The sequence below is a fragment of the Myodes glareolus genome, chromosome 8 (assembly GCF_982192425.1).
Source record: "Myodes glareolus chromosome 8, mMyoGla1.1, whole genome shotgun sequence".
In the NCBI taxonomy this organism is placed as follows: domain Eukaryota; kingdom Metazoa; phylum Chordata; class Mammalia; order Rodentia; family Cricetidae; genus Myodes; species Myodes glareolus.
In genome coordinates this window covers 22,545,321-22,572,439 of record NC_142033.1, presented here as the reverse complement: position 1 = coordinate 22,572,439, position 27,119 = coordinate 22,545,321, and the positions used below count along the sequence as shown (strand labels likewise).

General features: G+C 37.3%; 1 pseudogene; it reads right to left on the bottom strand.

The window, feature by feature from the left end:
- Positions 1-3,448: 3,448 nt before the first annotated feature.
- LOC148121132 (transmembrane protein 186 pseudogene) lies at positions 3,449-5,498 on the bottom strand (annotated as a pseudogene).
- Positions 5,499-27,119: the final 21,621 nt, after the last annotated feature.

Below are 27,119 nucleotides of genomic sequence, written 5' to 3'. Positions count from 1 at the left end.
AGGAAAGTTTCAGTCTGCAATCCTGATCCAGACACAGAGCAAGCAAGATGTGACTGCCTCACCGAAAAAGATACCAAACCACATGGCTAACACAGACAAAAATTATGGGCTAATATAAGTTACAAAAAATAGTTAATAAGAATCCTGAGCTAATCGGCCAATCAGTTTATAACTAATGTAGACCTCTGTGTGATTCTTTGGGACTTAATGGCTGCAGGACCAGGTGGGACAAAAACCTCAGAAAACAGTTATTGGCATTTGGAGCTGGTCAATTTGGTCAATTCAGAAAAAGGAAGAATGCTGACTTTGGTTACAACCTTGAACAAAGTCCTGTAGCAAGGCTTTGTTAGGACTGAAAGTGGTAACTCTGTTCCTCTCTAAAGATAGTCTTTACATTTGCTCAGAACAAAGGAACTGTTCTAAAGACTACCATCACTGTGTCGCAACACTTAAATCAATCAAAACAAAGCAATAACCAGTTCATAAGATTTATCCTAGTAAAGCAAGATCAGTAAGTACAATAATGTTAATAACTAACAACATCATTGTTATCCTAAGCAATGTACATATAGTAAATAAGAAATTCTCAAGTATCCTATTAGATAGAGGTTGTAATTAATGCAAAGATCAAATAAAACCAGGCCTATTAATCTGCCCAACACATGCACTGTTCCCTTCACTGTTCTTATTGTCATTAATGTTCCTCCTTAATTCTTAAGATTAATAGTCATTTCATAATAAAATTGCATTATGTATAATAAAAATGCTTATGAAGCCTTATGTTCAATTTCCTCAGCTGTTAGTAAATTAATTAATCGATTATTTATATTTCTGACTATTTTTAAATTCATGTGACTTGATCATCTAGCCTTCTTTTCCAATACTAGAGACTGAACCTATGGTCTCACACATCCTACTCATACACTCCACCGTTATATTATATCCCTAGAATGCTTTTCACTATTATTTTGAGGTAGGATCTCATTAAATTTCCCATGATGGCCTGGAATTCACTCTGTGGTTCATACTGCCGTTGATATAACATTTGATCTAGCCTTCCTAGTTGTTGGGATTATAGACCGATGTCACAAACCCTGGATTGGCATGCTATACACATTTCAGGTTTTGTTTTGTTTGGTTTTTACGTGGGGTGGAATATTGCAACTATTCTCACAAAAGAGCAAAACAAGATACCTAACATTTTTACTCAAAAATTTATTAAGAACAAATGTTATATATTACAGTTCTCAAAATAATTGAATGGAGTGAATGTTTTATAGCCACATTTTACAGAGGAGCCTTAAATGTTTTCATATTTTGAAGTTTGTTATAAAAGTCTCTAAGTATTGGTTGATTTATTACACCCCAGAAATTAAACTCATTCAAAACTTTAGAGACACATATTCATTATTATTATTATAATTAATTAATATAAAATCTATATTAATGTTTATAACATATAATTTATAATAATATAATATAATAGCACATCATTAAAATATTAGCAATGTGTAGACAATTTTCTGTGCATTATTATACCACAAGTTATAATTATGAAGACTTTTGTCTTTTGTGTGTTAAAATTATAGTTTAAAGAATTCAGATAAATTTTTTAAAACAGGGAGATTAATTTTTCATTGCATATCACTGTGCAGAATCCTAAGACTTTTGGTTTCTAGTTATAATCTCAGAACTCATCCTGAAAAAATTTCTGGCAAAGGAGTCAAAGACACTCCTGCTCCCACAGTTAGATGTACCACAAAACCACCAACTTGCAAGTTGCAGTTGACTACTGCAAAATATACCCAGAGTATGTGGTGCAGACACATACAGGCCCTGTGCCTATCACTTCAGTCTCTTTGAGCCCATATGGACCATATCTACTTGATTCGATGGGTTGTGTTCTGGTGTCCTCCATCTCCTCTGAATCACACAATCATTCTGCACCCTCTTCCATGAAATTCCTTGTGCTCTGAGAGGAGGAATCTGATGAGGACCTCCAATTAGACTCTCCCTCTCCCTGCATAATGTGTGACTGTGAGTTTCTACACCGACTCCCATCTGCTGCTGATGAAAGATACTCTGATGACAACTGGACAAGACATCATTCTATTAGTATAGCAGATTTTAACTTTATTACCTGCTCCTGAGACTCTTTTCCTCCAGTTGAGTTGCCTTGTACAGCCTCAGTGTGAGAGTGTTTGCCTCGTCTTGTTGTATTTTGTTTTGTCATGTTTGGTTGTTGTCTCATAGAGGCCTGTTCTTTTCTGAAGGGAAAAGGAAAGGGAGTGGATCAGGAAGGGGGTAGAGAGAAGTGGAGGGATGGGAAACTGTGTGAGGATGTATCCTATGAGATAAAAATCTGTACTCAAAAGATTAAGGAAAGAAGAGAAGCCTCAAAAAATGGAAAGAAAAGATCCCTGTATCTTGTCTTATTATAAAGTGTGTGTTTGTGTACATGTGTGCGTATGTGCATGTGTGTGTGTGTGTGTGTGTGTGTGTGTGTGTGTGTAAAGGAGAGAGAGAGAGGACATACTTAGGTGCAGGTGACAATGTGGGTCAGAAGAGGATGTTGAGGATACCCTGGAGCTGGAATTACATGTTGCTGTGAACCATCTGATGTGGGTTCTGGGAAAATTCCAATTCTCTGCAAGAGCAGCAAACACTCTTAGCTATGAAATGTCTCCCCAGAACATTGTACAATTACATTTAATAAAACTATAGTACAGTTATCTATCATAATAATTTTACCCATTCCAACTATCATTAAAACACTTCTTTGCTTTTTCAAACACTTTTTCAGCATCTACTGAGAAAATCATGTGCTCTTTTTCTTTCAGTTTGTTTATATTATGGATTACATCGACAGACTTTCATATGTTGACTTTCATATCCCTGAATATCTGGGATGAAGCTATTTGATCATGGTGAATGATTTTTTTATGTGTTCTTGGATTTGATTTGCCAGTATTTATTAAGTATTTTGCATCAATGTGCATGAGGGATATTGGTCTGTAATTCTCTTTCTTTGTTACATCTTTGTTTTGTTTGGTTATCAGGGTAACTGTGGCCTCATAAAAAGAATTTAGCAATATTCCTTCTGTTTCTATCATGCAGAAAAAATTTGAGGAGTACAAGCATTAGCTTTTCTATGAAATTCTCATAGAATTCTGTGCCGAAACCATCTGGCCCTGGGTTTGCTTTTTGTTTTGTTTTGTTTTGATTTGATTTTTGTTTTGTTTTTTTCAGTTAAGACACTTTTACTGACTGTTTCAATTTCCTTAGGGGTTATAGGTCTATTTAAATTGTTTATCTAATCTTGATTTAATTTTGGTATGTGTTACCTATCAAGAAAGTTGTCCATTTCTTTTCCCAATTTTATGGAGTACAGGTTTTATGAAATATGACCTAATGATTCTCTGTATACCCTTGAAGTTTGTTTTTTTGTTTTTTGGGTTTTTTTTTGGCTGAAACAGCTTTATTCATTAGCCAATAAAAGCAACACACACAGAAGGACATCCCACATCATCTGCCCTTTTCTGTCTAATTAAAAAGGAAAGTTTTAACATAGCAAAAATTACATATACAACAGTTAACAAGGAAAAATTAGTTATAATACTTGTGAATCTAAAGTTTTATATCTAATTTATCTTTAATCATAACTAAGAAAAGCTATAACTATCTAGTCTTTAACTCCATTAAAGACCCCAGAAGGATATATTACCTTTGTAAGCAACTTCCAAAACTCTAGAATTGACAGAGACATTTCGATGCCTGGACAGTTACCCAGAGTTTATTTTGCCCTACCATAGGCTGAAGCTGTTTTATTCATCAACCAATAAGACAACACATATACAGAAGGACATCCCACATCATAGTGACTTCCTGATGGGAGAAAAAGAAGCCCACTTTAGGCTTCAGCACTAGCCGCCGAGCTAGCTGGTGAGTGCACAGGCCGCCTGGAAGCCTCCCTCGGTGCTGTAAACTCTGGGCTGCTGCCCTGGCACAGCACCAGCATGTACTGGTATGTCTTTTCTGTGATGCTGAGGGTGGAACTTAGGGCCTTATATATGCTAGAGCTCTACCACACAGCTACATGTCCAGTCTCAGCCATTACTGGCTATTTTCACATCCATCACCACAAGAGAAGGCGGCTCTTCTATCTCACAGAGTGCAATTCAAGGCTCAGTGACTTAATACCCTGCCCCAGGTCAAGGAGCTGAAGTCCCAGTAGAACCCAAGTCTCCAGACTCTAGTCTGTGTTCCTCTGCCAACCTTCCTGCCTTCTGGTTTCATAGCAGTGGGCTGCCTCAGTGATCTTGGCATAGCATTCCTCCAAGTACCTCTTCATAGAAACTTCTAGCCACTATCTGTTAGAATGCCCTATTGAGCAAAATGTTCCCCCAAGGGCTTTTTCCTAAAGGTGGTTAACATCTTTTTTGGCCCACAACAACCTTGAACCTCTTCTTCATCTGCTTCCATCTTCTGTGCCTGGTTATATGCAGCTCTAGGGATTGAACCCAGGGTTTTACTTCCTGCGTGATAGACGAGCAGTCTACCAGCAGAGCTTCAGTCCCAGCCCCTGGTTATTAGCTTCTGCCTCATCAATGTTCTGGCCTTCCCCTCTAAAATCCGGTGTAACCAGGGATATGGGAGGCCTAGTTGCTGTTCTTTACTTGAGTCTGGTCAGGGTTCCAAACACTTGTGAGAAACGTTCTTTGTCCAGGATTTGCCCATAGAAGGTCTGCTTGCCACTATATTGCTGGATGCGTACAAACATATCCTGGGCCTGGGCCTTGGATTCTGTCAGGGGTACCATGTCTGACACGGCATAGTATGAGTCCTGTCGCCGTCCCCAGAAGGTCAGGTGGGCCACTCGAAGCATGGTACCTGACTCATTCACATACAGGATGCCCACCAACTTCCTGAAGAAGTAGCTCATCCAATACAGCATGGCCAGGGCAAAGCAGGCAATCCCACTGGCCAGGCAGAGTGAATCGAGGGTCAGGAGGCCCTGTGAGTACGAGTAGAAGCCCGGGGGCAGGGCTATCACAGTCACGGCTGTCTGTGCCAACTTCCGCCGAGACACATACCCAAGTGTTCTGATGGCATTGAATCGGTAGATTGTGTGGAATCTTTCAGTCTCTGTGCCTGGTGGCTTCTCCTGTGAGGTGGGGGACGTGCTCCCCACCCACCTTCTGGAATCTCCCTGCCCAGTGCAGCACCACAGTCGATGAAGAGGTCTCCCCCACACAGCTGGCCCCTGAAACCTTGGCACGGCTCGAAGGAGGACAGCCATGATCCCGTCTCCCGCTATGAGAAATAAACGGACTTGTCCCGGAAACTTGAAGAGCGCGTGCGCGTGTGGTTAAAAAGACGCCTGCGCTAACAAAAAAAAAAAAAAAAAAATGAGTCTGTGTTACATTTTGGGGATTGTAGTTCAAATCTTGTATCAGCTGTGAGTGTTCTATGAGTCATTTAGGGAATTCTCCTCTTCCCATCGTTTGAAGTTTGTTTTTATGTCCTCTTTTTGGTTCTGATTTTGTTAATTTGGATATTCTTTCTCTGCCTTTTGGTTAACTTGGATAAGGGTTTGTCTATTTTATTGATTTCCTCACGGAACCAACACTTTGTTGCATTGTTCCAACAACTCTTTATGATAAAGGTTCTGGAGAGAACAGGGATACAAGGAACATACCTAAATAATGAAGTCAATATACAGCAAGCTGACAGCCAGCATCAAATTAAATGGAGAGACACTCAAAGCAATTCCACTAAAATAAGGAACAAGACAAGGCTGTGCACTCTCTCCTTATCTATTCAATATAGTGCTCGAGGTTCTAGTTGGAGCAATAAGGCAACAAAAGGAAGTGCAAATTGGAAAAGAAGAAGTCAAGCTTTCATTATTTGCAAATGATATGATAATAAACACTTTTGATCTCAAAAATTATACCAGAGAACTGTAGCTCATAAACTCCTTCAGTAATTTCGCAGGATACAAAATTAACTTAACAAAAATCAGTAACTCTCTGATATACAAATAATAAATGGGACGAGAAAAAATAGAGAAACAACACTATTTACAATAGTTAAAAATAATATAAACTGTCTTGGGGTAATGCAAACCAAAAAAAAGTGAAAGACCTATATAACAAGAATTTTAAGTCTTTGAAGAAAGAAATTGGGGAAGAGATCAGAAAATGGAAAGACTTCCCATGTTCATGGATCAGTAGGATTAACATAATAAAAATGGCACTACTGATGCCAGAAGCAATCTACAGATTCAATGAAATCCCCATCAAAATCCCAACACAATTCTCCTCAGGCCTCAAATGGAAAAACCAAAGACCCCAAATAGATAAAACAATCCTGTACAATAAAGGAACTTCTGGATGCATTCTCTACTATAGAGCTATAGAAGAGTAATATAAATAAAATCAGTTTGGTGTTGGCATAAAAAACAGACACATGAATCAATGTAATTAAATTGAAGACCCTGACATAAATCAAAACACCTAAAAACACCTTATTTTTGACATTTTTTGACAAAGAAGCGAAACATATACAATAGAAAAATGAAAACATCTTTAATAAATGTTGCTGGAACATCTAGATGGTGGCATGTAGAAAAATGCAAACAGATACATATCTATTTCCCTGCACAAAACTCGAGTCGAGGTGGATCACTGGCCTCAACATAAATCCAGTTACACTGAAGCTGATAGACGAGAAAGTGGAAAGTAGGTTTGGGTGCATTGGCATGGGAGACTGCTTGCTGAATATAACACCAGTAGCACAGACACTGAAATCAACAATTGATAAATGGGACCTCCTGAAACTGGAAAGGTTCTGTGAGGCAAAAGACATTATCATTAAGACAAAATAGTACCCCACAGAATGGAAAAAGATCTTCACCAACCCTATATCTGACAAAGGAATGATATTCAAAATATATAAAGAACTCAAAAAAACTATATATAAAATTACCAAATAATCCCATTTAAAATGGGGTGCAGATTTAAACAGAGACTCATCAAAAGAAGAATCTCAAATATTATGATACACTTAAAGAATTCTTTTTCCTCCTTAGCTTTCATGGAAATCCAAATCAAAATGACTCTGAGATACCATCTTCCACCTGTCAGAATGGCTAAGACCCAAAATACTGAGGACAGCTTATGTTGGAGACAATGTGAAGTAAGGGGAACACTCCTCTATTGTTGATAGAAGTGCAAACTTGTACAGCCACTTTGGAAATCAGTATGGCAGTTTCTCAGAAAACTGGGAATCAAATTATCTCAAGACCCAGTGATACTACTCTTAGGCATATACCCAAAGGATGCTCCATCAAACCACAACTATGCTCATAGCAGTATTATTTGTAATAGCCAGAACCTAGAAACTGCCTAGATGCCCCTCTACTATGGAAAAATCCTCTTGTACATTGTAAAGATTTGTCACACAAATTGGCTTAATAAATCGCTATTGGCCAATAACCAGGCAGGAAGTATAAGTTGGGTGACCAATCTAAGGAAGGAAAAGGGCAGAGTCAAGAGATACCAGCCAGATGCAGAGAGAGCAAGGTGGGCATGTAGTACTGAGAAAAGTTGTTGCCACATGGCAGGACATAAGTAAGGAATATTGGTTAACTTAAAATGTAAGAACCCATTAATAATAAGCCAGAGCTACTGATTGAACATCAGTATATATTGAACATCATTGAATACAAGTAGTATTAAATTCTGTGTGGTAATTTGATAAGTGGTTCCTTCGTATTTGGGGCCAAGAGACTCCAAGAAAGGAAACTTCCACCAACACCCCTCAACCAAAGAATGGATAAAGAAAATGTGGTACATCTCCACAATGGAGTATTATTCAGAGGGGAAAAATAAAACAAGGACATCATGAAATTTGCAGGCTAATGGAAGAACTAGCAACAAAGTCATCCTGAGTGAGGTAACCCAGAAATACAAACATGGCATATGCTTACTCATAAGTGAATATTAGATGTAAAGCAAAGGATAACTAAGCTACAATCCCCAGTCCCAAAGAATCTAGGTAATAATGAGGACCCTAAGAGGAACTTGTGGCTCTTTCTGGGAAGAGGAAATAGATGAGATTTCCTGGGTGGGAGGTAGAAGGGAAGGCGTAGGAACATAATGAATCAGGATGATTGAGTTGGGGGCAGGACAGGAGACAGTAATGAAAGAGATATCTTGATAGCAGGGGCCATTATGCGTTTAGCATGACACCTGGCATCAGAGAAACTCCCAGGAACCCGCAAGGATGAGCCGAGCTGAAACTCCTAGCAAGACTGGAGAGAGTGCCTGAACTGACTTTCCCCTGTAATCAGATTGGTGAAAACCCCAACTGTCATCATAGATCCTTCATCCAGTATCTGATGGAAAGAGATGCAGAGATCCACAACCAATCTCTGGACTAAGTTCTGGGATTTCAGTTGAAGAGAGGGATGAGGTATTATATGAGCAAGGTGGGGTCATAATCATGATGGGGAAACCCACAGAGACAGCTGACCTGAGCTTGTGGGAGCTCACAGGAACTGGACTGACAGATAGGGAGCCAGCATGAGATCAACCTTCACCATCTGCATCTGGATGCCAGTTGTATAACTTGGTCTGTTTGTGGAGCCCTTAGCAGTAGGTTGAAAACCTGTCCCTGATGCATAAGCTAGCTCTTTGGAAACTATTCCCTATAGTGGAATGTCTTGCCCAACCTTGATTCAAGGGGAAGGAGCTTGGTCCTGCCTCAACTTGATATGCCATGCTTTGTTGACTCCACTGGGAAGCCTTACCACTTTGAATGGAGATAGAGCAAGAATAGGGTGGAAAAGAGGTGGGGGAGAAATGAGAAGAGAAGAGAGAGTGGAAACTATGGTTGGTATGTAAAATCAATTAATTAATTAATTTTAAAAACACTGATTTTTTCTTAAATAATTTTCCACTTTTCTATTGTTGTAAAATAGTTAATATAAATGAACCATTCTGTCCTTGAACAGTTCACGAACAACATCTAAAAGCCCTACTCATCACCAAATGAGAAGATGAAATTACCAAAAAGGAGATGCTGGAATACAGCCAATGAGCCTGACTGAAACTTGATACAATGCAGGTACTTTTCAGTGTCTTGCAGATAATTGGAACTCACTGAATGTGTGCTGCTTCACTGACGACTGAGTTGGAACCATGGGGAGGATGGATGTGCACAGGATGTTCAAACATTTTATGTGTGATGAGTGAAATAGGTTACCTACAAACAGGGAGATTAGAAATAAAATGTTTTTAAAGATACCCTGAAGCATAACTTCAAATGTTCTATCATGGCATTGGACCACTGGAAAACCTACACAGCAGATGGCAGAAGTTAATGCCCAGATAAAATGAAATGACTGCATTTTGCAAGGTACCAGCTGCCCCTCAATGGGGAAGAGACAGAGCATCAAATGTAGGTCAGTCTTCGTCTGTACAAATGGTAGGAAAAGGACTACCATATATAGAAAAGATATTTGCAGCACAAATGTATGAAAGATAACCAAGTTAACTAAATGTCTTTTTATAATTAACTGCATTTAATGTGTTTATACAAATTTGTTAATATTCAAACCATCAATAATATGATATATAAATATTTTATAGCACAATAATTTTATAAATATTTTAAGGCAACAAATTTCAAATATCTCATGATTGTATCTGATAAGGCAGCAAACTCATGACTCATATTGACTATATAAGTATGTATTTAGCTTCTGTTTCATTTCACCATGTGAAATAGTATTGCTTTATGCTAAATAAATCATTTCATAATTATTGACTATACGTTACTCAGAATGTATCATATTTTCATTGATCAAATAGCCCATATGCCTTCATTTCCTCTTACTGTTAAATATGTAGAAATAGAGAGAGCCTTGTTCATGAGAGGCATGCAAGAGAAAAACACTAAGGCGAGTGGAATACAACTGGACAGGAGATACAAGTATCACGAGCAAGTTCATGGTTAAGGAACAACTCAGGGTAGTTCTTGGTCCCTAGAGGATGCATTGAAAAAGGCCCAGGGTTCTTTCTGGAGCATCATTACCAAAAAGAAACATAGACTATACCTAAGCATGACTAGACCCTGGGCCATGTAGTTTCAGGTTCCTAGTCACCCAAGCAGAACTAAGTATAGGTTCCACTCAGGGAGTGGGCCTTCGGTCAAATCAAATAAAAGCTGATTACTCTCACTAGCTTTGTGCCATTATTTGCACTAGTATATCTTACTGGCAGGACACCATTGTAGATCAAAGAGTTTGTAGCTGAGTTGTTACTTACATTTCTCATTTGGTTGTGTGCAGAGAACCTTTCTGTAGCAAAGACACTAGAGTGTATGGGTGAAGGCTCTATGTAGGCACCAGCTCAATTTCTCCATGTTCAATGAGTAGTGAAGCTCAATGTAGTGAAGAAGGATGCTTAAAAAAAATCCCACACTAACTCAGAGTTGAGTATAATAGAGGGATATATATTAAAGGGTGGAGTCACAGATCACAATCCTCTGCTGAAACAGGGACAGCAGCAGAATCCTGCAGCCAGAAAAGAGGCCGGACGTGCATTTCACATCGGAAGAAAGAGTATAAGAGCCACGCCCAAGTGGGCAGGTAACTTAAAGGTTACTGGTGATAGGAATTCCTACAGAAGTGTAGGTGTTGTCTTCACCAATAAAACCTGTTAGTCATGGAGAGTAACCAATATTCTTAACAACAGCCTGGGTATTTGGGGGATTCCCATAGAACTCATTTGGCCAACAAATTAATTATATGTGCCCATTCCTGATAATGAAAGCTTCATTTTGTGACAAGAAAAGCCAAGATAGCATTCTGTTTCTCCAATTATTTGGAAATGATTTAGATTATGTTCATAAATGTATATATTTTAGGAAGCTTCTCCTGTATTAGGTTTCCATAACTGCCCCTCAAATGGCCCTTGATTTTACCTCTTTTCCCACATCCCCTCTCACAACCCTCCTACAAGTCCCCCCATTCAATCCTCACATACCTGCACCCTTTTACCCATAATTATCCATTCTATTTCCCTCTCCTGTAGAGATCTATCTTTTCTCTATAATCCCTTATTCTATACCCACCCTCTTTGGTTCTATAGATTATACCCTGGTTATGATTAACATTAGAGATAATATCCACACATAAACAAATGCATGCATATTTGCCTATCTAGGTCTGAATTGCTTCACTCAGAATGATTATTTTCTAGTCCATATTTTTCTAGTATTTTTTTTGTAGTTTAAGTCCTTTTGCCTCCAACTTTCATGATGTCATTTCTTAATGGTAAAGTATTACTCTACCATTGGGTAAATGTACCACATTTACTTTATCCATTCTTCTAGATTTTAAGATGTACCAATTTCCATTTTCCTGAGGAATCTCCACACTGGTTACCATGCTGACTGTACAAGTTTTCAGTCCCACCAGCAAAGTATTTCTTTTTATCCACATCCTATCTGGTATGGGACCATGGTCTGTATTCTGTCAATTATATTTTAAATAAACACTGATTGGCCAGTAGCCAGTCAGAAAGTATAGGCAGGACAACCAGATAGGAAGCAGAGGTGGGTCAAGAACAGGAGAATTCTGGGAATGGAACGCAATATGTGGCTGCCTCGCTGAAAAAGGTACTGAGCCGTGTGGCTAACATATACTAGAATAATGGGCTAATATAAGTTATAAGAGTTAATATGAAGCCTGAGCTAAAGGGTTAACCAGTTTATAGTTAATGTAGACCTCTGTGTGATTTCTTTGGCACATAAAGATTGCAGGAACCGGGCAGTACAGAAACCTTGACAACACCTCTCCACCATGAGCTGTCCTTTGTTTTGTTGAACTTTATCATTCTGACCAGTACAGGTAAAATCTCAAAGTAGTTTTGGTTTGCATTTTCCTGATGACTGAGGATATTGAACATTTCTTTGTTTCTCAGCCATTGATTTTCCTCTATTGAGAAGACTCTGTTTAGAGACTTTTCTTATCTGAATGAGTTCAAAGTTATTTCACACTTTCTCCTCTATAAGGTTTGATAGATCTGTTTTTATGTTGAGTTCTTTGATCCATTTGGAATTGAGTTCTGCGTGATGATAAACATGTATCTATTTGCATTGTCTACATGCAGTCATCCAGGTTGACCAGTACAATTTGTGGAATAGGCTATCTCTCTTTTCAGCAAGTATTTCTGGCTTCTTTATCAAAATGCATGAGTTCATGGGTATGTGGATTTATGTTTGTGTCTTCTATTTTATTCCATTGATGACTGTATCTGGTTTTGTGTCCATACCACACTGTTTGCATTACTACAGTTCTGTTTTTATCCCTGAGAGTCATGTAGATTCATAGAGGTAGTAGTAAAAACTTGTACTCCAAGTTCTGGGGAAGCAGAAAGAGAAAGATTCCTACAGCTCACAAGCCAGCCTTCTAGGCACACTGATGAGCTCCAGGTTCAGTAAGAGACGCTGCCTCGAAAAATGCTGTGTGGAAAGCAAAGGAAAAGACATCTGGTGTTGATCTCTGACCTACATACACACACACACACACACACACACACACACACACACATTCACTCAAAAACCCATGCACACACAATGAGAAAAAAGGAGAAGGAAGGAAAGAAGGAAGGAAGGAAAGAAGGAAGGAAGAAAAAAGAAAAGAAGAAAAAAGGAAGAAAGGAAGGAAGGAAGGAAGGTAGAAAAAAGAAAGATTTTCCACCCATACTATTGTCCCCTCTGTTTCCATATCACTTATGTTCTGCTTGCTACCCTGATACCCTTAGAGCAAGCCCAAGCCAATATTCCTTTTCTAGCTTCCAAGATTCTGCAGCTGCTAAATACCAAACAAAACTTAAAGATTTGAAGCTAAATTCCATACATAAGAATTAACATGAGGCATTTATCTATCTGGGCTCCATTTCCCACACACAGTCTAAGACACAGGAAATATCATGAATATGGAAAAGAAACAATGTGAGAGACCGTAAACAGGGAGGAGGATGGTTAAATGCTATCTTTGAGGCAAGGACCAGCTAACACAGTCATATTCCAACCACACCTACAGCTGCTAGCAATAGACATGCATGCGCAAGACCAAGTCTATCAATAGGAAATCATGAACTGAAGAAGAAAACTTACTCATTTCCCTGGCTACTGACAAAGTCTGGAAAAACAGTTAAGTAGAAATGATATGTCAATAGAAAGAGAAAAGATCAAGTAGAAATGATATGTCAATAGAAAATTTGCAGGACATGTTGTACACAACACAGAAGAAAGTTGAAAACATATGCAGAAGGCAGAGAGACTTATGCAGATTAGAAAACATACAAAGCCATGTGGAGAGAAAATTTTGATGTATATTGACTGAGCTTTTTGTCCTGTCTGGTTCCCACAGTCGTTAAGTCCCAAAGAAATCACACAGAGGTCTAGGTCTTACTAAAGGGACAACTATTTGGGACTGAGAAATGTTGATGCAAGTCCTACTGGGGCAATATGGGAAGCAATCTTTCTACTGCCAAATGGAGCCTTAGGCCGAAGCAATTATCCACAACAGAATCGGGACGATGGACAGACAATATTAGCTTTGACTAGGAAAAATATTTCTGTTTTTGAAGTAAACTGTTATTAAGATAAGACTTTGGTGTTATGAAGTGAAAATTCTTAGTCAGAAAATCTCATAAAGGTATTGGTTACTACTGCCTGAAACAATGTAGAATCTTAATATAAATTGGAGGGATTAAATAAAGGTTTAGAATTCTGTGAGATACATAATAGAATAAAGAAAATGTCAACTGTCCTGAGGAATCAAGCATGAATGTAAAGATGAAAGAAATTATGGTTTTTCTGGTACTCTATGATAGATATAAAATCATAATATGGAAGGTATCTAATTTGTAGTTTTAAAAGGCAATAATTAATTGTTTATATCTTTCATGGAATTATATAATATGATGGTGCTTTTTGTCTCCTCAACTTGCTCAGTTGAATGAAATCAAATTATGTGGTATTAATCATGATGATATTTGATATTCTAGAATAGGAGTTCTTGAGGTCTACAAAAATATCTTGTCCATAGAGGCTCTTCAGCACCTCATGCCCAATTAGCATATATAGGTACTGAATAGCTAGCTGGGTGATGGTGGTGCACGCCTTTAATCCCAGCACCGGGGAGGCAGAGGCAAGTATATCTCTGTGACTTAAAGGCCCACCTGGTCTACAAACTGAGTTTCAGGAAAGTCAGGACTGTTTCACAGAGAAATCCCTTCTTGAAAAACCAAATTAAAAAAAAAGTACAGGATAGAAAATATACAAGTACACATATTAACATGTGACTCTTGGTGGGGCACTAAGCACTCATGATAGATACACCACCAAAAACATTTTCTTGCATTGCAGAGATCTGGTATTTTACTTGTTACATATATGACTTATGTATGGTTGTATATATGTATGTATATGTGTACATATATACATATTATTATTAAAACATCACCGAACTGCCAACCTAAGATTAGTACTGGGAATTATTCCTTTCATGTTTTTCCTCCATTGTGGCTAGAAGTTATTGTGAAGAGAAAATTATATCTCTAGTATTCGCTAAAAAACAAAATTATTACATTACAATATTTTAATACCTAGGTGTTACATAATGAGCTAAGAATATGTACAGCAGACAAATCCACGCCAAAAAAAAAACTATTTAATTTCCACATTTCCATGGTAACATCATGGTCACAACGGAAGGTGCAAGTTAAAAATGGATTCTTTTCATTAAGGCTACACAACAGGAGATGACAATTAACCAACTGAAGAGAAGGCTAATGAATTTTGGGGGAAAAGTAGGCTGTTTCTCTATTTTTGTTTTTACTGTAAACATTTAGGAGAAAAAATTACAAATAAAGTATTCAATGTATTGTAGTCAATGACAAGATTGCTTGAAAAAGTCCTTGATCTTAAATGTTCAAACTTCATTTCTTGACCAGATTGACTAGGAGAGGAACCACCTAAGCTGCGAAGTTTTGTTTTGATTGCTGAGGTCACATAAACCCTATCTGGTAAACAAGACTGTGAATCTTAATCACTGGATGACAGAAGAAAATGACAAAAGCAAAAAGGACTAATTAAAATTTATGTAAGCACAAAAGAAGATTAATAATTAAAAACATAAAATGAAACTTCCGCTACTCAACTGAGAGGGTGATTAGTCAGGATTGGATGGATTATTTTTAAAGGCACACACGCTTCTTTGCCTGATACTCTGCCATTCTATGGCAACAAGGCATGGAATCCAGAAACTGAAAATCATGTCAGTCCTTCAGAGGTTTTGACTGAACAAGGCTGAACAGCTGCATATTTGGATGAGTGCCTGGCTTTCTAATTCACTAGCTGGAAAGAGATGCCCCATTAGCTGTTATCCTAAGCATCAAGAACATTGATTCATTATGCGTGTCAGATAGCCTGTACTTGTTTAGGTTGCATTTATCTTATCATCTAAGATTATGTTGATTTTATTTAGATTACATCCAAATAAAGGATAATTAAACTTGTATGTGACAGGAAAGAATCTACTGTTAGATGATTCTGAAAAAAAAAAAAAGTGGAATTAACTCCCTGGATAACCTTCAAGGCACAGGGAGAGGTTTGCATGCAGGAAAAGGACTGTGTCAAACCTCTGTCACTAAGTAGCTTCCTGAGGAATGCTGTGCCATTTGACATAAGTGCCTCAGTTTTCTCATTAGTAAAACAAGTTTAAAATACGTTCTTTTCTATATTCCTAGATACATTGACAAGATGAATGGTTAGTTATTGGTTACAAGTTCAGACTCTGCAGTCAAAATCATCTGGCTTGAATGGTAATTAGCATGGATATTATTAATGTAATGATGATTCAACTTCCTCATTGGAAATTGTTGCAATCCCAATATCTGAGTACTAAGTAACACATACAGTGTTGATGCTCAGCAGTGGTTGGCACACTACAAGAAGCCAACAGGAAAACATTTGATAAGTTTATAATCAAGGTAACAATTTATGTCACTTTGAATGATAGCTTGTATATATATATATATATATATATATATATATATATATATATATAATTATTTCTGCCTCTACTTATCTTAATATTCTTTTCCTTCTTTCCTTCATTTCTTTTGCTAGATATACAGAGATTAGCTAAAACTCCCCATGTATCACCCAACTCTGTACCAGAGATCAGACTGGAAGCTAAATTGCACATAGCACATGCTTCCTCTAGTGCACAGTTATTGGAAGGTTCATCTAAAATAGACCAATTGAAAATATAACCAAGATTCTAGGCATAGCTTAAAATAATAGAACACTTGATAGTCCTTTGCACACATGGCCTCAGCCTGCTGAAATGTGGGCATGGGACACCTCTACAATGACTACACATTCTTCACTGTTATACGATGTCTAACATCAAGGCCCATGATCAGTCACTATTAATACTATTTTCATCAGACTTTTTTTCCTTATAGCAAATAAGTAATTCTCTAGACACAGTCCTCTACAAAATCTTGGATAATCAAGTATACCTCTTGGCTATAAATATGAGCATAAAAGCATGTAGCAATCATTTCTGTAGATTAGAAGTATTTGAGGCAATTAAAAGCACTATTCCTAAGAGTACACAGTTTAATAAAAATTCAAAGATCAAACTCATCTGTGCCCCGGCACCCAGATCAAGAAGCAGAATGTTCCTAGCACCCCAGATGCTCCTCTGCACTTTCTTCCAATCACTGTTCCCACGAGGATTCTGTAGTCTCAGTTCAAATGTCAACAACTTGTTCTGTCCGTTTAAATGTCAGGAAATAGGATCACAGCACTCTTGTATGTCTGCACTTAATGCTTGCTTGGGAGGTCTGTCAGCGTGGTTACTTGCAGCTGTTAATTCTACTGATACATTTTGCCGTACAATTAGAGCTTATTCATGTCACTTTCAACTTCATTTTCCTGCCTGCAAGCTGTTGGCCACTGAGTGTGTTCCCTGATCCAGACAAGAATCTTGCCTTAAGAAACATCTCTACCTCCAGTTCTCCTGAGACCACAAAACCTGGACCTTCTACAGTCTTTGAATTCTCAAACATAAAAGATTTGAAGTTTCAAATGAGCTTCTTCATCCTTGTATAGATGAAGTCATTCAAAGCTTTACTTTTACTGATCTCCAAATTCTTTTCTTTCCAAGTTTTGCTTCATTTTAAATATTCCTGAAACATCTAGAATTGCCAAGAAGTTGCTTTGTCTGTTCTTTGGGGAAAGAAGACAGTGTTCAGATTTCACAGTGGCTTTGAACAAAAGTAAAGCATTGGTACTTAGTGGGGGAAAATAACCCTTCTGCTATGCTCTGAATGAGATAATATTTGCACCAAATATATCCATATTCTTGCAAACGGCAACTATCATTAATTAGTCAAGACGTTTCAGGAGAGAATCAAATAAATGCTTCCTAACTACAAACTTATAATATGATCAGACATTTGCCAGTTAAATAAAACTTTGTGCTTGTGATATCCATATAAGATACATAATGTATTTTAAGTGCTTTTGGGGAAAATTGAAATATTGTGATTTAAGGTATTATTTTGGCAACAAAGATCCTATTTGTTCTCAACCAAGAATCATTTCTCTGGGAATACTCTATTTCATATTTTCTCTGGAGGTTTTTCAACAAGCTTTTAAAACAGATGCTGAGCTAGAAACCAATCCAAGAAATAAAGAAAGCCAGGGGAAAAATAATAATAATAGACAGTGGTACTTGATTGTTTCCCTGATCAGGGCATCGTCTTGAGTGACAGGTAATTCATCTTCTGTCAGTTTCCATTGCCCAGAGATCATTCCAAGCATTGTTATCAGCAAAACCTCCACAAAGTGAAGGATTCCCAAGCAGGAAACCAGATGTGATGAGGTCAGGCCTTGCATGTGATGGGGTATTTGGGTTAATGATGATTGATACCATATCACATTTCATAAAGCACATACTTGCCAAATCAGGTGTTTTTGCTGTCACAGAGGAGCTGTTGCTGAATGCATATACAGCAAAGCACCAAGGTCAAAGAGGAAAGATTGGACAAAGGATCTTACCATCCTTAGGAAGGGGCAAAATAAAATCAAATAACAGTGTATGTATCACATAAAAATTGTGTAAAATCCCTTCAGACATCTGTGGTTAGTCTAGAATTTCAAAAACAGTCAAATTTTACAAAACTGCAGTAAACACATGATTGCAGTGTGCTTGCTTGTTTTGAAGGTTTATTTTTTAACTTAATTTCTGCAGATTAATATATAAACTTTTCCTTACTATAATTACATTATCAGAATCAACACTAAAATGGTAAACATTACCTTTTTAAAACATGTTTGGATATTAGTGGTGAGAAAAGGAGCACAAATGCAATTTTACCCAACTGAATACAACATTTAATGCAATTTTACCCAATTGTAGACAATATTTCATCACCACTCTGGTGCAAGAAGTATTTTTTTTATTTTATTTTACATGAGAAGATATTTTCAGACTAGAAGAGAAAAGTTGCCAAAACTAGCAAAAAATGAATTCCCTCTTTAAATAAAAAGATTATTTTTTGAAAATAATCTTTCAAAAAAACCCTTATGCTGTTGTATTGAGGTTTGATGTTTTCAAAGGAAAAGTAATGAATGCTTTGCCTATTTTAAAATGATCGAGGAAAAGGGTAACATTAAATTTTTGTACTTACAAGGCTCTTAAAATGCCCTAATGTTGTGCATCTACTTACATCATCAACCTCTCTAAAATAAGATTTCACATAAAGCTTTAGTTGGTCTGGTGTAAGATGTTAACATGTTTGAGTCTACAACTTCTTCCTCATGCTCACTGTTTAGATATACTTAGGGAGCTATGCAAATAGCAATGGTAGAGTACTTGTTTAGCAAAAGAAAGGCCTTTGGTTTAATTTCTGGTACCATAAAAATAATATAATTGAGAGTAGAACTCATTCAGAATGAATAGATGATAAGTGAAAAATTGAATATCATTGTCAATAGTAAATTGGGAATTAGTCACCTAATAAAATATAGAGATATAATCATGAATTTGCATGCCAGCTTGACCAAATCAATAGGCAGATGTTCAGTTAAAATATGATTTCTGGATCTATCTATGAGGGAGAATAGTATTTGAATTTAAGAAACTTGGTAAAGCAGTTAGCCTTCTCCAGCAAAAGTAGGCATCATCCAATCAAACAAAAGTAGGAATGGGAGAAATCATTCATTCATTCCTGCATGCATGCATTCATTTCCTCCTTCTAGTTGTAAAACAGGGATACTGGTTTTCACTTGTTCCTGAATACCATTGAGTCTCTTGGTTCTTGATCTACAACTAGAACTGTACCACCAGTTCTCCTGGACTGCCCACTGTACCTGACTTTGTGATACACCACTGGCTATCCTGGGGCTTTAGCTTCTAGAATCATGGGAATACACATTCCTTCTCCCTGCATCCATAACTACCTCCAAAATCCTCTTCTTGTTGCATATGTTCTTTGACAACACTAAATAAGATTAATTTGGGAGACTAAAAAGTTACCTGTTGACCTAAATTTGTAAACATGTGAAATGACTTTGGAAGTGGGTAACTGGCAGAAGCTGAGAAAGTTTGGAGGTGTAACCTCCAAATGTGACCATCAACAGAAGGAAATGAGTGACATGTTATTAGGGAAAAGAAAGGTGGAAATTCTTTTAGTAAAGCAACAGAGCTTTGAACTACAGCCCAGTGTTCTGTAAAAGAAAGAAAATGTGATACTCCTGGAGAACACACACAAACAACGTATGGAAGTGAAGTGGTAGTCTCTTGCACAGTGACTGATGTCATTCAAGCAGAAGAACAGAGTTGAGGAGAGTATTATTCAACAAAGCTGTTAAAGTACTGAACATTTTCTAAGCCTAGTGATTGCAAAAGAATAACAGTATGTGACTGACTGATGATTTTGTAGGGAAAGAAGTTCAAGAAGAAACTTTAGACCCTCACAAACATTATCAGAGAGATTCTAGATAATAGGAAGGAATAATGGGCATGGACATAAATTTTTCTATGAGAAACGATACTGAAAGACTCTGAATGTGATTCAGAAATCATCAGAGCTTCCCACCACAAACTCAGAAAATATAGGCTGCCTCTGTCTATCTCTAAAGACCAGGGCTTTCCTCACTTTTTGTTGCAGGGAGGCCACTTGGTTGTTCCTGGCTGCTCAGAACCAAAATAATCATACAGAAACTATATTATTTAAAACACTGCTTTGCCCACTAGTTTTAACTTCTTATTGACTAACTCTTACACATTAATTTAACTCATCTCCATTAATCTGTGTATCACCATATGGCAGTGGTTTACCAGCTAAAGTTCTGGTGTCCATCTCCAGCACTACTACATGGCTTCTCCCAGATTTTGCCCTTCTTTCTCCCAGCGTTCAGTTTAGTTTTTTCCACCTATCTAAGTTCCCACCTATCAAAAAGCTAGGGCAGTTTCTTTATTCACCAATGGTATTCACAGCATAAAGAAGGGAATCCCACATCCCCTTCCCTTTTCTGTTTAAATGAAAACAAAAGTTTTCACTTTAACATAGTAAAATTACATATAATAAACATGTATCAAGCAAGAATTATAGTTATATCTATTTTATTTTTTATCACAACTAAAAAACTATATTGTTACTATCTATTCTTCAACTACATCAAAGACTTTAGAATATTAAAGTAAACAGGAAGTACATAAGCAACTTCCAAAACTCTACAATTGACAGAAACATCTCACTGTCTGGACAGTCACGCAAAGTCCTTCTGTACCATTGGAGCATCCATCTTCAGCCTACAGGCCCATAGTATCCAGCAGACTTCCCCACAAAGCTGGAAATTCCAAAGACAGTTCTGACTATATTGGCAGTTTGTCAGTCACATTTTTCTGTGCCCTGCAGAATGACTAGCAGATTCTTTCATAAAGCAGGGTGAAGGATGGTCTCACCTTTAGGCAAGTTCAGCAGTCATTTCTCTGTGGGTCCTGCATGCCCTGGTCATCAAGCAGTCGACACAAAAACAGTTTCTTGACCAAATGGCTAACCAACTCCATAAGAAGCCTCTTTGATGCCTATCTTCCTCTTGAAGTAATTGGTGCTGCCAGAAGCAAATGTGTCTCGCTGCTCTGAAAAGTTCTAAATTTTTAAAACACTTTAAATGCCATATTCTGTAGTCTTTGAAAGATTTGAAGAATTCTTATCCATCTGCAATACATCTCTGTACATATAGAAAATCTAACTAATATAACTACAACCTTGACTATTATAGATATCTAATTATCTATGTTCCTTAATTACATATTACATTTTTAAATGAGCTGCATAAACATAATACCTTAAGAGCAGAAACCAAGCTACATACAAATGCTAACCTCTATAGTATATCCTCCTTGAAATGTAAACAAACATTTATAAATAGTATTTGGGAATATGGATATGGACATAGTTCTCCAAACTTCTTTGCTGTTTATTGGGTGAAGTAATTTTTAGACGGGTGTTCAAGGCAACTATTCAGGAGACCTTGGTCCATCAAATCACATTAGTCTGGAAGTATTCCACAACTTCTTATCCTCTATGGAAACAAAAGAAGAACCTCTTTTCTAAAGCAACACATCCTTAGATCCATATTTTGAAATCAAGATACTTCTTAAAGTATGTATGTTGGTTTAGCTTAGCAATCCCCAGAATCAAATGTCTCTCTGCAGCCAAAAGATTCAAAGAAAACACAATAGTATAAGTAATCTAGACTATCATTGCATATTCCATCTTTTTGTAGCTTATTTTTCTTTACTCCTTTTAATCTATGACTGTCTGTATTCTGTCTTTTTAAAGACTTCACCTTTTTTAACCATTTACTTCTTTTTATGACTCTTTATACTCTTTTTCTACTCTCTCCCAAGCCTCAGTACATTTTTAGGACACACTGTGACCCATTTAGAGGTTTCTTACATTTGGATTCATCTTTATTGTATATCTGTAATCTTTTCTAACCAGAAATGTTTCTTAAAATGCCAAGCCCTGCTTATGAGCTTCAGCAGTACCATTGCAAAGGGAAATATGGCACTGACTGCTTGTTCCACCCAGCTCAGCATGGCAGAGCTGTTTGCTACCTCTGAGAATCATGTACATTGCTCCACTTTCAGGTATGCAGTGGGTCTATGTTGTCATTAAGGAAGTTGTAGCAGTCTGTTTATAAATCTCATTTAAATGCTCGGCCTTCTGAAAGAGCAAGAGGTCATGCTGGTAGTATGCTGGAAAGACTCAGTTTTAAAACCAGTTGCAACTTTTTTCATCTGCTACCACTGAGTTAGGAAAATCTCTCTGAAAGAATCTGCAGCATGCCACCAGAAAATAGTAAGACGCTGTGTTAAACACTGTATTTTTGTGTCTAGAATTCCTTTTCAAGCCCTCTCAGGGTTTAAGTGGATTTTAGTTGGCCATGTGGGTGCCAATTTGTTGGAAGGAGATCACTTGCTATTCCCCAGTCACTTAGCCCCTAAATAATCACAACGGAAACTGTGTTAATTAAATCACTGCTTGACCCATTAGCTCTATCTCCTTATTGGCTAACTTTTACATATTAATTTAACTCATCTCTATTAATCTGTGTATTGCCACATGGTAGTGGCTTACCGGCTAAAGTTCTGGCATCTGTCTCCAGCGGAGCAACCTGACTTCTCCCTGACTCTGCCCTTCTTTCTCCTAGCCTTCAGTTTAATTTTCCCTGCCTATCTAAGTTCTGCCCTATCAACAGGCCAGGGCAGTTTCTTTTTTCACCAATGGTATTCACAGCATACAGAGAAAAATCCCACATCAACCTTTTCTATAATCCTATTTTCAGGTATTGGAAATCTTCACACAAAGGGTTCCAGGCAAGTCAGGAGGAACTGTAGCGAGGGAATGGAAACAGAGTCACTAAATAGAACTGCTCATATTCATTCAGCAAAGATTGGATTTTATATTTTCAACTTCAACGTTTGAGGGCAGATCTAATAAAATGTAGTAATAAAAGCACATACTTATTTATGTCTTGGGTTCTCTCAGAGAACCAGGGAAAAAATGCTTTCCAGAATCAAAGAGTTCCACTAGGGCATGGAGATGGCCCTACCATGTACTTGGTCTTGAAGCATTCGAAGTGCACATAGGATCAGGAAAACATAGTATGAAACTAAACAGGAATATTTTTTGAGTCTTAATATGCAACAGCATTTGACCTGATAAGTACTGAGCTTGCTTGGAACTTGTTACCCCTTTCTAACATTAATATCTGTGTATTGGGTTAGGAGTAAGTATCTTTTCTTATGCCTACCCCAGCATTTTACTAAGAAAGCTGTAGCTACTTGCTTGGGGAGATAATTAATTGTGGAGGAAGATAGGATGTTGAAAACCACAGTCAGTACCTTTAGAGAATAAAAGATTGTGGGATAGGTTTATTTGTACTATAACAAATAAAGCTTGTCTGAGAATTAGCATGTAGAGCAAGCCACTAGTTAGTCACAGAGGGCAGGCAGTGGTGGCACACACCTTTAATCCTTGCACTCAAGAGGCAGATGCAGATGGACCTCTGTAAGTTCAAGACCACTCTGGGCAACACTAGTCTCAAAGAGAAACAGAACCAGGCAGTTTTGACTCACATCTTTAATCCCAATACTTGGGTGATATGGGAGGTCCTTCTGTCTATGTGTTGCTTGTATTGGTTAGTGAATAAAGAAACTGCTTTGGCCTATAGCAAGGCAGAACTTAGTTGGACAGGATAAATAAACTAAATGCTGGGAGAAAGAAGGTGAAGTCAGGAGATGTCATGTATCCCCACCAGAGACAGACACTCAACAGAACTTTACTTGGTAAGCCACAGGCACATAGTGATACACAGATTAATGGAGATGTGCTAGTTTAGGATATGAGTTAGACAGAAATATGCTTAAACTATTGATCAAACAGTATTTCAAATAATATGGTTTCTGTGTAATTATTTCAGGGCTGAGCAACTGGGAACTAACTAGCAACCTCCTACAACAAATTGGTGCCCAACGTGTGCTAGCTATATACTTGGGAGTCACAAAACTTTAATCCCAACGCTAGGGAGGTGGAGATAAGAGGGGACATGGCTGGACAGAGTGAGGAATATAAGGCAGGATGAGATAAGAGCCCAAAACCTTCAGTCTGAAGATTTATCGAGACAGGATCGCCATACAGGTTTGAGGATTTGGTAGAGGTGAGAACTAGTAACTAGTTGCTCTGCTTCTCTGATCTTTCAGCATTTACCCCCATATCTGACTCCAGATTTTTATTATTAAGATTAATTAGAATTCTCACTACAGAAGATGAGGATACTTTATCTCCTTACTTTGTAAGGACACAGAGAAACTAGTCATCTTCACAATGTGTTTCACCAAGAGTCTGGTGACATCATTTGGGACTCTTCATAGTTTCTAAATTATGAGAAAAAAAAAGCATGTTAAACCTCATAGTCTTTGCTATTTATTTAGATAGTAATTCAAGGAAGAAGAAGAAGAAGAAGAAGAAGGAGAAGGAGAAGGAGAAGGAGAAGGAGAAGGAGAAGGAGAAGGAGAAGGAGAAGGAGAAGGAGAAGAAGAAGAGGAGGAGGAGGAGGAGGAGGAAGAGGAAGAAGAAGAAGAGGAAGAGGAAGAAGATGAGGAAAAAGAAGACTCCCACAAAAACAATGGGAACAAATAGTGGTTATTAACCACCCCCTAATAACTGGAATACACAAAAACTGAGGACACTGGAGACTTAAACACTCACAAAGAATGAACATAATAATTGCACATATTCTTTAAGACATTATTTTTTCATGTTTTTTTTAGTCTTAAAAATAATCAACAGGCCAGGCAGTGGTGGCACATGAATTTACTACCAACACTCAGGAAGCAGAGGCAGACAGATCTCTGTGAGTTAAAAGCCAACCTGGTCTACAAGAGATAGTTCCCAGACAGGCTCCAAAACTACAGAGAGACCTTGTCTCAAAAAAAAAAAAAACCAACTAATAATAAACAACTAAAACATTTGAGTTCTTTAATGTGAGTATTTCGGCCAGGTAAGTCATGAGAAAATTCAATGAGGGTAAACAAGGGAAGGCATGAAGACAGCTATATGCATTTATTCAGCCAAAGACTGAATTTCTTCTTTTGGACTTCATGTTTTGGGTGCAAATGTATAGACCAAATCATACACACTGCTCTTCTGTCTTAGTATGGTGCAGTACCTTGTCAGCATCCTGATTAACAAAATATAAGCAGAAATAGCTCACTCGTTAAGATAATATAATCAAATGGTTATAGTTACACTCTGCAGCACAATGCTATTTTAACGGAATGTAGTATTGTTTTCTTCAGCTAGTATACAAACTAATATATTTTCACAATTTCATACATATATACCATTGAAGTTTAAATATATTTTCCCCCATTACCTTCTTTTGTGCCCTACCTCCTTCTATTCATCCCTTTCCTAGCCCTAAATAGCACCCCTTCTGTTTTAATTTTATTTATATACATATATGATATGTATCTATCTATACATGATATATATATATATATATAACTATATATTTCATATGATATGTTTCTATATCAGAGAACGAGAGTTAAATCATTTGTTTTAGCCCAGCTTCCAATATCCTGAGTAGGTCCTCTGGAGAAATTTTAAAAGACTATATTTACAGCTAGTACCAGAACTGAAAGTACAAAAAACAAAGGCTTTTGAAAATGTGCTCAGAAATCTCTGATAGACAAGAATCCAAAGTACAAAAGCAGGAAAAGAAGAATGCTTATAGTCTTCTGCCAGAGGCATGAGGGGGAGGAGTGGGGCTCTCACTTTCTTATTGCTTAGGGTAAAATTGCTCCAACCTGGAGGCAACATGAAAAATGGTGGAAAGGGCTTAGCCTGGAGAATAGCCTGAGACTTGTTCCCTTCTGAAGCTCTGTTTTTCACAATGGCATCTTTGCTACCAGAAAGCAGGCAAGCACATTGCCTCCACGAACAGCATCTTCAGTGTGTGATTTTCTTTCCTAGCTTCAGATGCATCCTAAGGCATTTGCCTCTCTGAACAAAGAAGGATTCTGCATCACTGTACAAAGCTAGTGGTATGGCATTTGTAGTTGAAATCTAAGTTGAACACAAATTGTAGCAAGGCATTTGTTCAGCATCCTGGAAAAAAGAGCACATGATAAGCTGTGTAGAAGGAAATTATTCAGTGTTTTCAGTAATAGAATCTATGCTTTCGAAAGGCAGATATGCATGAGACTTAGAGTTCAGGATGAGGGAGAACAGAAAACTATTCTACTTCGTACTGTTCACAGGAGCATAGCAAAACCTCCCAGCAACAGTACAGAGAAAGGACTGATTTACATATATGCTAAATACATATAAACTACTATATATCTAAAATAAGAGCCAGAAATAACACATCGCTTGTAGATGGTATGCAAATATGCATATCCAAGTAGGAATTTAAAATTAAAATACCTGAAAGAAACTTACGTCAAAAGCATTACCTTAATAAAATCTTGATCAAGCCACTAAAACTTTTAAATTTTAACATTGCTTTACAAATTACAATTTCTTCTATTAGATTAATGCCCATAAGCATATATAATAGCATAAATAAGATATGATCAAAACTATTAGTTCTAATCTTTTCACTCCTTATGTCTAACTGGACTTCTCAAATATATAACTTCTATTGTTAGTATCTGCAGTTTGCTCTGTGATACATATATGTGTACAATATACTCAGACAGCCATTTACCAGGATTTCATTCTCCTGACCTTTCAAAGTCCAAAACTGTGACTTAAACAAATTTATTTTCTTTATAAAATTCTTATTTTTCCTGTGCTTTGCTATAACATCAAAAATAGAGTAAGATATAAAATATCAAATTTAGCACTGATTCAAAAAAGTACTTTAGGTTGAAGAAATCAATTAATTACTGGTAACTATAAGACATTTTTAAAAATATAGTGATAAATATGCTGCTTAGC